At 40.8% G+C, this 9,019-nt stretch overlaps 1 protein-coding gene across 1 annotated transcript in view; it reads right to left on the reverse strand.

The window, feature by feature from the left end:
• SV2C (synaptic vesicle glycoprotein 2C) overlaps window positions 1–8,654 on the reverse strand; it is a 454,860-nt gene extending 446,206 nt beyond the window's left edge. The window contains exon 1 of the mRNA XM_063963739.1: window positions 8,412–8,654. The gene's annotated coding sequence lies outside the window, so the exon portion shown is untranslated. The remainder of the gene's footprint in view (window positions 1–8,411) is intronic.
• Window positions 8,655–9,019: the final 365 nt, after the last annotated feature.

A 9,019-nucleotide genomic window follows, 5' to 3' on the forward strand; every position in this document is an offset into this window, starting at 1 on the left:
CCCCCTCCTTCAGACCTGGGCCTGGTTAATTAGTACCCCCATCCCCTTCTTTGCGCCACTGCCTATCCTAACTACATCACTGACTCACTCAAATCCTTTTGTAAGTACCTGCACCTTTTTTTTGTATAATCTGTTTTTATTGTAACAATACAGACTTACAACAGGTTATAAACATTTCTGGGTAACAATCAAAGCGAGATGAAGTGTCAACATGAGCATATACATATTGGAATCGCATATTCTATACAGTTGTAGTCTGCATTAACATTTTGGGTTAAAGAAGTAAAATAAAGAATAGATGTATAAAATGAGAAAAGAGAAAGAGAACATCACAAAGGTGAGGTGACTGAACCAAGTATGTTGTGGAAAGGAGAGTAGGATATGTGCAATGTTTTAATGATTAAGTTTATTCGTCTAGGACCCTATACAGGTTGAGTCAGGGTGGTATTTCCGTCTTCTGTTCTATTTTACAGAGGAAATGTAAGTCTTATATGAGTCCGATGTTTTATATTCTATCCAGGGCCACCACAGAGCATTAAATTCCGAGCGCCTGTCTTCAGCGCTCATTAAGACATCCTCCATGTTCATGTAATAATCTAGTCTAGAAAACCAGGTATGTCTTGTGGGGGGACTGGGAGATTTCCACATTGTGGGGATCACTGCTCGTGCGGCATTGCCAAGGTGTCTTAATAGTGATGACTTGTAGGTAGAGATTGGGGTGGTGGAATGATTTAATAACCAAAAGGCCGGATCAGATGGGACGGGAGAATGTAAAACAGCACTAGAGGTAGAAATTACGTCGTCCCAGTAGTTTTTTATAGGGGGGCAGGTCCACCAAATGTGTAGCAGAGAGCCTAGGTCCCCGTGACACCTCCAACAGGTAGGTGATATGGATGGGGAGATGACGTGTAAGAGAGTGGGGTGTCTATACCACCTCATCAGGATCTTATACTGCGTTTCTCTAACCTGGATACAGATGGAGCTCTTATGTGTTTTAAGAAAGATGGAGCTCCATTCCTTGTCTGAGAGTGAGATGTTTAGATCTCTCTCCCATTTTTGAATAAAATGGGGAGGTGTCAGGGAGTCAGATGTACTTAGGAGTTTGTATAGGGTGGAGATAGTGTGTACGGGAGTCATAGGAGCCACACACATTTTTTCAAACGCGGTCAGCTCCCTTGAGGCCTCACGATATACATTATCTGTGTATAGGAAGTGTCGGACCTGTAGGAACTTCCAGAAATCTGTCTGTGGGATCTCCCATTTCTCCCGTATCTTCGAGAACTGTTTAATCCCAGATGGGTGGACCAACTGCCCCACTCTAAAGAGTCCTTCTAGCGCCCAATTTTGATAATATCCCAGTGAGAGGCCAGGTGGAAAGTTTGGGTTGCTAAGAAAGGAGGTGAGGGGGCCAAAGACAGAGGAGATATATGGTCTTCGTCGTATCCCCTTCCAGAAAGAAAGTGTAGGAGTGATGGTCGGGTGAGGGCGTTGTAATTTGGGCAAGATCGGGAGCCATGGGAATATTTCTGGGAACAATTGTATGCATAAACTCTCCAAGACCACCCATTGTTTAATCTCTCGGCTCCTGGTCCAGTCCAAGACTCTGTTTAAGAGGATTGCTTGGTAGTAAATTTTAATATCTGGGAGCGAGAACCCCCCTTTTTGAGGTGGTCGAGTCAGGATAGATCTACTGATCCTGGGTCTCTTACGACACCAAATGAATTGCTGAATCAAAGATCTCACAGTCTGGAACCAGGAGTCGGGGATCTGGATTGGTAAGGTCTGAAGGAGATAAAGCAATTTGGGTAACGTATTCATCTTTACAACGTTAATTCTTCCTAGCCAAGAGAGGTTATGATATTGCCATCTGCAATAGTCGTTTCTGATGGCTTTGAGAATAGGGTGGAAGTTCAGTGATAATAGACGTGAGGGGTCGCTGGACAGTTGAACCCCCAGGTAAGTGATGTGTGAGTCTCTCCACTGAAAGGGAAATGTAGTTTTCAAATCGGTTAAGACCGAATGGGGGACGGAGATATGAAGGGCGAAGGATTTGGATGTGTTAATTTTAAAACCTGACATGGAACTAAAGGTGTCCAGTTCGCTCATCAGATTGGGGAGCGAAAGTGTCGGGTCTGTGACCGTTGTTAGCAAGTCATCTGCAAATAGGGCCAGTTTATAATCTATATCTCCTATTTGTAGTCCTTTAATCTTGTCATTAGCCCTGATCGCCCTAGCTAGGGCTTCAATACAAAGGACGAAAATCAGGGGGGACAAGGGACATCCCTGTCTCGTTCCATTACTGATAGAAAAGTTATCAGAGAGGGTCCCGTTAACCCGTACTTTAGCTGATGGTTGTGTATACAGAGATAATATTCTATGGAGGGCTCGAGGGCCCAACCCAATATGCTCCAGCACCGCTCTCATGAAGTCCCAACTTACCCTGTCGAAGGCCTTTTCGGCATCTGTGGACAATAATACAGTGGATGTTTTACTGCTAGAGGCCAAATGGATTAGATTGAGGAGTTTAGTCGTATTATCCTTAGCTTCACGACCGGGTACAAAGCCCACTTGGTCGTTATGAACGAGCGACGGGAGGAAGTCATTTAGTCTAAGAGCCATCAGCTTCGCGAAAAATTTGAGATCTAGATTGAGTAAGGAGATTGGCCTGTAACTGGAGCATATTGAGGGGTCCTTCCCTTGTTTAGGAATTACTGTGATATGTGCTTCAAGTGATTGTCTAGAAAAGTGGGTATCGGCAGATATGGAGTTGAAAGCCTGCAATAGTTTGGGAGCGAGAACTTCTTTAAACATCTTATAATAGGTGGCTGTAAAACCGTCTGGGCCTGGACTTTTACGTAGGGGGGCGATAGAAATGATATGTTCCACCTCATTTAAAGTGAAAGGTATTTCTAAAGATTCTCGAGCGGATTGTGATAGTTGAGGAAATGCTACATCGGCTAAGTATTTCCTGGCTCTCAACATGTTGGAGAGGGGATCGTGGGTCTGGGAAGGGTTACCCAGGTTATATAGGGATTTATAATAGTTTTTAAAACATGTTGCTATCTCCGGAGATTTAAAGCATGTGGAGCCTGTGTTGTTTTTCATTGAGGGGATGAAGGAGGCCAGTCTCTGAGATCTAAGTGCTTGGGCCAACAGTCTACCTGGTTTGTTCCCCCACTTATAGTATTTACTATTACATCTGCGTAAAGTGGCTTGAGTTTTGTTATTAAGGATCCTTCGGAGTTGTGATCGGGCCGCAGACAACTCCACCAAATCTGATGGAGTCAGGGAGGATTTGTGGCGGGTTTCTAAGGCGTGAATTTTATGTAACAATGTAGTGGTCAAGGCCTGACTATTTTTCTTCATAAATGAGCCTAATTGGATTAGTTTACCCCGTATAACACATTTATGGGCCTCCCAAATCGTAATTTTAGACACCTCTCCTGCATCGTTGATATCAAAGTAGTCAGACAATGCCTTATCCAGTTCTGATTTGCAGTATGTATCGTATAAGAGTGATTCATTGAGGCGCCAGGTCCAAGGACCGGGGGCTCGGGAGGGGGTCGATAAGGATAGAAATACTGGGGCATGATCAGACCACGTGATGGAGCCTATAGAGGCTTCTACAATTAGGGGGAGGTGTCTATGGCCCAAGAATAAATAATCAAGGCGTGAGTAAACCTGATGTGGGTGAGAGAAAAAGGAGAAGTCCCTATCTGTGGGATGTGTGACCCGCCAGGAATCAGCCAGTTGAGATTCATGGAAGATCTTCCTAACCTGTCTATGTTTGTGTTCAGAGAATCTCGGGGCTGGGGGAGAAGTGTCTACAGAAGGATCCATGGACCAATTTAAGTCACCTCCCAACACCGTTATACCTGTTGAAAGGGCTTCAAGTCGGGGAAGGAAGGATCGGAAAAAGGGTACCTGGCCTTGATTTGGCGCGTAGAGGGATATGAGAGTGTATGTTTGGGAAAATATAGTGCACTGGACTACTAGCAACCTTCCTGGAACAAGTTTATGGACCGAGACATTAGATATTTGGAGGGCCTTGGAAAAAATTATGGCGACTCCCTTTGATTTACTGTCAGGGTTATTGGAGTAGAAAGCTAAGGGATATCTTTGATTTACTAAAGAGGGTCCTCGAGCGGAGATCTTAAAGTGTGTCTCCTGAATTAGAGCTACATCTACCTTATCAGATCTCAGTGTCCGAAGTAAATGGGACCTTTTCTCGGGGGTATTGAGTCCCTTTGCATTGATCGAAGTAAATTTAATTACTTTTGAAGTAGACATCACACTATATCACCACACTAAGAGGCATAGGACTCGGACAGTTCACCAAAGAAGAAGTAAAAAGGTTAAAGAAACCTTGAAGAGAAAGAGAATGAAAAAAAAAACAGGTTACAAAGAATATAAACATCATAAACATAGTGACATCCGCAATGGGGAAGTTGGTAGGTATATTAACCAGCATCCCCATGGGGCACGACGGCCGTATGCGGGAACGGGGTAAGGGAGTCACCCCTACAAGCACTATTGTAGTATAAACATTGCGATAGTGCAAAACCAATTAAATAAGGTTTACAATAACCGATAATGATATTTATCAATGGATCTAGGTACTCATCTTCTAAAAGAGTCTCGTCGCCGAGCTCTGGGTTCGAGAACAAAACCGGGGGGGGGGGGGAAGAGTGGGGTACAATACAACGAGGTCAAGTTGGCACTATGCCATGTTTGGCTTGTCTCACCCGGTAAAGTACCTGCACCTTGCTATGTTCATAGTGAATGTAATCCCAAAAATCTCTGGCACAATATATTGTAGTGTATAGACATTTTCTCTGCAGTACAGTATGACTTACGAATTATGTGCTGCAAGATGAACAGTGTCTGGCAAAGTAGCTGATGCAGCCTACACTACCAAACCCTTATGGAGTCTTGCACGTAAAACCCTAGCATGATGTCATGGTTGTCTGGAGAGAGAAACAGAGGAGAAAGGACGCAGCCCTCCTAATCATTCCACCCACTCTCAAATGCATGGCAGACATTTACAATAAATCCAATGAACTTTGTTTGTACATCTTCACTGACCCTCTCCCTAAATATCATACTGTGGAAAGACACAAAAGCACCACATTGTGAATCAATTGTAGGGGTGCATTTGTAATATAAAAGGTGCCATGTTATTAATCCATTATGCCTAGTAAAGAGCATTGTATTCTCATGGCTATAGCGCCAAAGGTGTGGCTTGGACATAAATATAATTTCATTCCCAATATATTCTGAAATATGCGGTAAATTATGAAAAATACTGTAGCTAAAATGTATACGTGAGATCTGTACCAGCAAGTACTATCCATATCCCAGTGCACACCCTTCTCTTTCAACAGAAATTCAAAATGAAAAATAGCTTTTTCATTACAAATACACTGTGGTTTACAGTTTGCAAAATGGATGTAGAGAATGAAGTCCACAACAACATTTGCTTATGTTAAAATTCCGGTTCAGTTACTGAACATTTTCAAAATTAAAATAAGTCTATAAAATAGAGGTGCCTAGCGATAGAAAATAATTCATTAATTTCTACAGTAAATGGTATACAATTTCCATCCATAGTTTCTTAAGTCTTTTGCATACAGCTAGTGTTTTGGGTTCAAGAAGAATTCAAACCACTGCACTTTGATTCAATAAAGTACATACTGTATATATATATATATATATATATATATATATATATATAAAAAAAACTAGCTTATGAAGCAAATCATGTGTCACACACATATTTTCTACGTACATAATACAGAGACACCGTACATAGTTCACCTTAAATTATACCAAATCTCTATCAAAATAAACATCCCTGCTGAAATAATAAACTCAATTTTCACCCTTCACCTAGCGGTACATTTTAGACAAAGAGTTATTTTAGGGTTAAAGTAATTTTGTAAAATTGCTGCTAGTATACATTAAAACGTTTTATTGAAAATGCCATCTGTTCCATTACACATATAAGTAATTGTCTGGCCTATAAGATCAAGCACTATACAGTAATTCCGCAGGAACCCAGGTCTGGTGTCCATGGTATACGCAAGACCCGATTAGACAAATCTTGAATGAAATCGCTGTCCATAAATAAAAACATTTGTGGTTATTGGATTCACGTTACTATGTTTGCAAACAGATGTATTGTAATCCAATACCTTTTGTTTAGTCTGATGTTTCCATGAATGACATAATGCACAGTCACTAGGCAAGGTCTGCAGACTATACACTGCATTGTGATGGCTCTGAACTTAAATTGACATAACATTTCTGTTAGTATTATACAATTGGATACACTTATTTTACACTTATGGAGAGATTTAGACAACATACAAAAATCTGTTTTTTTTTTGTTTTGTTTTTTGCTTGTACAGTAATTACCCATTTTCTGGTATATCCACCCTTGTTATTATTATTTACTCTTTCTACAATGTTATTTTTATTTTAAATCCAACTTTAATTACATCTTATGTGGTATAATTACTATATATGTAACATGAGCAATATCATGAAAAAGACATTAAAGCAAAAAGTTCATATAAATTATATGCTGTAGTATGAAAATGTTTCACTATGGAAAAAGTACAATTCTTATTTAAATCATAATGGTCAATTAGCATTGTTCTTTCCATCTGTGTGCGATTGTTGATACTTATTTTCTCAAAGGTAAAGGGTGTGATACACTGCAGAGATCAGCTTCAGCTAGAAAAGGCTACACAGCAGGGAGTGTATAGTGTAAGTGGTAATTATTTTATCGCATGACAAAAGTGCACACCCAGTCTACAATATTGGAAATATGGTCAGCACTGCAGTATGTAGCAAAAACATAAGCACACTTCAGTCCTCATATACAATATTCAATTATAAAACAAATAATGGAAATGTATGTTGGTTGACTCTATCAATATGATGACCCATTATACGTTTTAAAATCTCTATATTATATATAAGCCAGCAGTTTCAGTATAGGGATCATGCAAAGTAGGAAGATGACCCAGAATATACCAAAATACAAACTAAAGTGTCATATGGAACTGCAACACACACACACACACACACACACACACACACACACACACACACGATATATATATATATATATATATATATATATATATATATATATATATATAATATCTTTCCTCCCTCTGATAGAAACGTATCCTCAGTTTGAGATACCAGAAATGTAACTTTATTACTTGGTACTGACAGCATTTGTTATAGAGTTGTTTCTGCAGCTGAAAATCAGGCTTACTGTAAAGTTTGTGACTGCAGCAATTGGTAATATAGTAAAATGTTAAGTATAGCCAACACCTCCATACTATCTATCTATGAGCCTGGTTAACCTACTGTAAATACTCTGCACTGCAGCTGGCTGCAGATTATCCTGCCTAAAAAAAACCCACAAAACCCCCCACAAATGTTTTATTGTTAACAGTATTTTATCCAGCCAGTCTAGGTTTTTTATTACCATTTGCGGGAAGAACGACTACTATCAATCATAGCGCACCCTTTGACGCACACTGATCCTGGTAATGAGATTTTGTTTGCCCTGACACTCTGCATTTGGCTCACTGTGCAGTTGTTTGACAAATGACAGCTCCCGGGAATGACTCAGACTCCGCAGAACCAGCAGGTCTCGTTTAACCCCCTTTCTACCAGAGGGACCTTGAGGAGAGAGTACTGCAGGCAGTGGAGGCAGTGAAGAGTGAAGACACGCTAGTTCTGCAGCATGCTTCCTGCACTACCAGCCAACGAGGCTGCAATAACTTTACTACTGTACGGTAACGTTCACCTTCTGCATTGCTAACACACAGTAATATTAACCCTTTACACTCTGTGGTTACATGCACACATTGCCTCTCCTACAATCATGGTACCACTAGCACCAATGCTCTGAGCCCTTAGACAAGTATCATGGGCAACCTACCAAATGTAAAGAAGCGAACACTGCAAGTTACTTACGAAAAATACAGTATATGAAAACAATTGCCTGAATTTTTGCAAAATAACAAAAAACCTAAAAATCATGGATTATACAAATGATTGCATGAAAACTACCCGCAAAAATCAAAAGGGGGGATTTTAATAAAGACAAGCCATATATCGAAACGGTGACACATACGCTGCGGAATAGGTGTGCGCTATATGAATTACTTATTAATAAATAACATTTACACCATACGCATACTAAAACACAATATCATCTCCGGTTCCATACATAGATACAGTGCATTCAATAGTATAAGACGTCTGTAAAAAGTTATCAAGTTAAGGCAAATCCAACGGCTGATTGAAGCTGGAGACATAAGCATTTAAATGACAGCGGTGGGGCAGCGGTAAAAGTGTTCATCAGCCTGTGGTTCCCTACTTACCTCCTCCTAACCGCACCTCAGCTGTACTGGAGCTGTCCGCGTCTTAGTGCTGAACGGGCCACCACATAGGGAGGACTAGCACGTTGGGTGGATCTTACGCTGCAGTTCTATTCTGCTGCAGTGCTGAATACAGACTTCAGGAACAAAGTCTCCCAGTCACACACACACACAGTCATGCTTTTTGCACTGACTAACATGAGAGGTAGAAGTCTACAGCTGAAATGAGCACAGGAGGGAAGATTTGTGTGCAATCAATAATTGAAATGCTGGGAGTGGAGTGGGCAATCCCAACTCATAGCAGGAAGCAGCCAGGAGCAGCTGTGGGGGTGGAGTAAATGCAAGCATGTGGGGTTATCCTTTTCGCCTGGAGAACAATGTAACATCTTGCGTGGTACCAGTGTGAAAATAAGTTAATGGGTTAAAAAAAAAAAAGAATGAAATCGCTAGATATCACAGGGAGTTAGAGGATTCCATGACGTGGACGGAATGAACAATCTCATTAACAAATCCCTCTGAGTTTTGTTTGCACTAAGTAGCTTCAAACTCTTCTTTGATTTATCAAAGCTACGATCTCTAGCAGACCTAGGGTATGTGCAAAAGGGGAAGAG

The sequence above is a fragment of the Pseudophryne corroboree genome, chromosome 1, assembly GCF_028390025.1.
Source record: "Pseudophryne corroboree isolate aPseCor3 chromosome 1, aPseCor3.hap2, whole genome shotgun sequence".
In the NCBI taxonomy this organism is placed as follows: Eukaryota; Metazoa; Chordata; class Amphibia; order Anura; family Myobatrachidae; genus Pseudophryne; species Pseudophryne corroboree.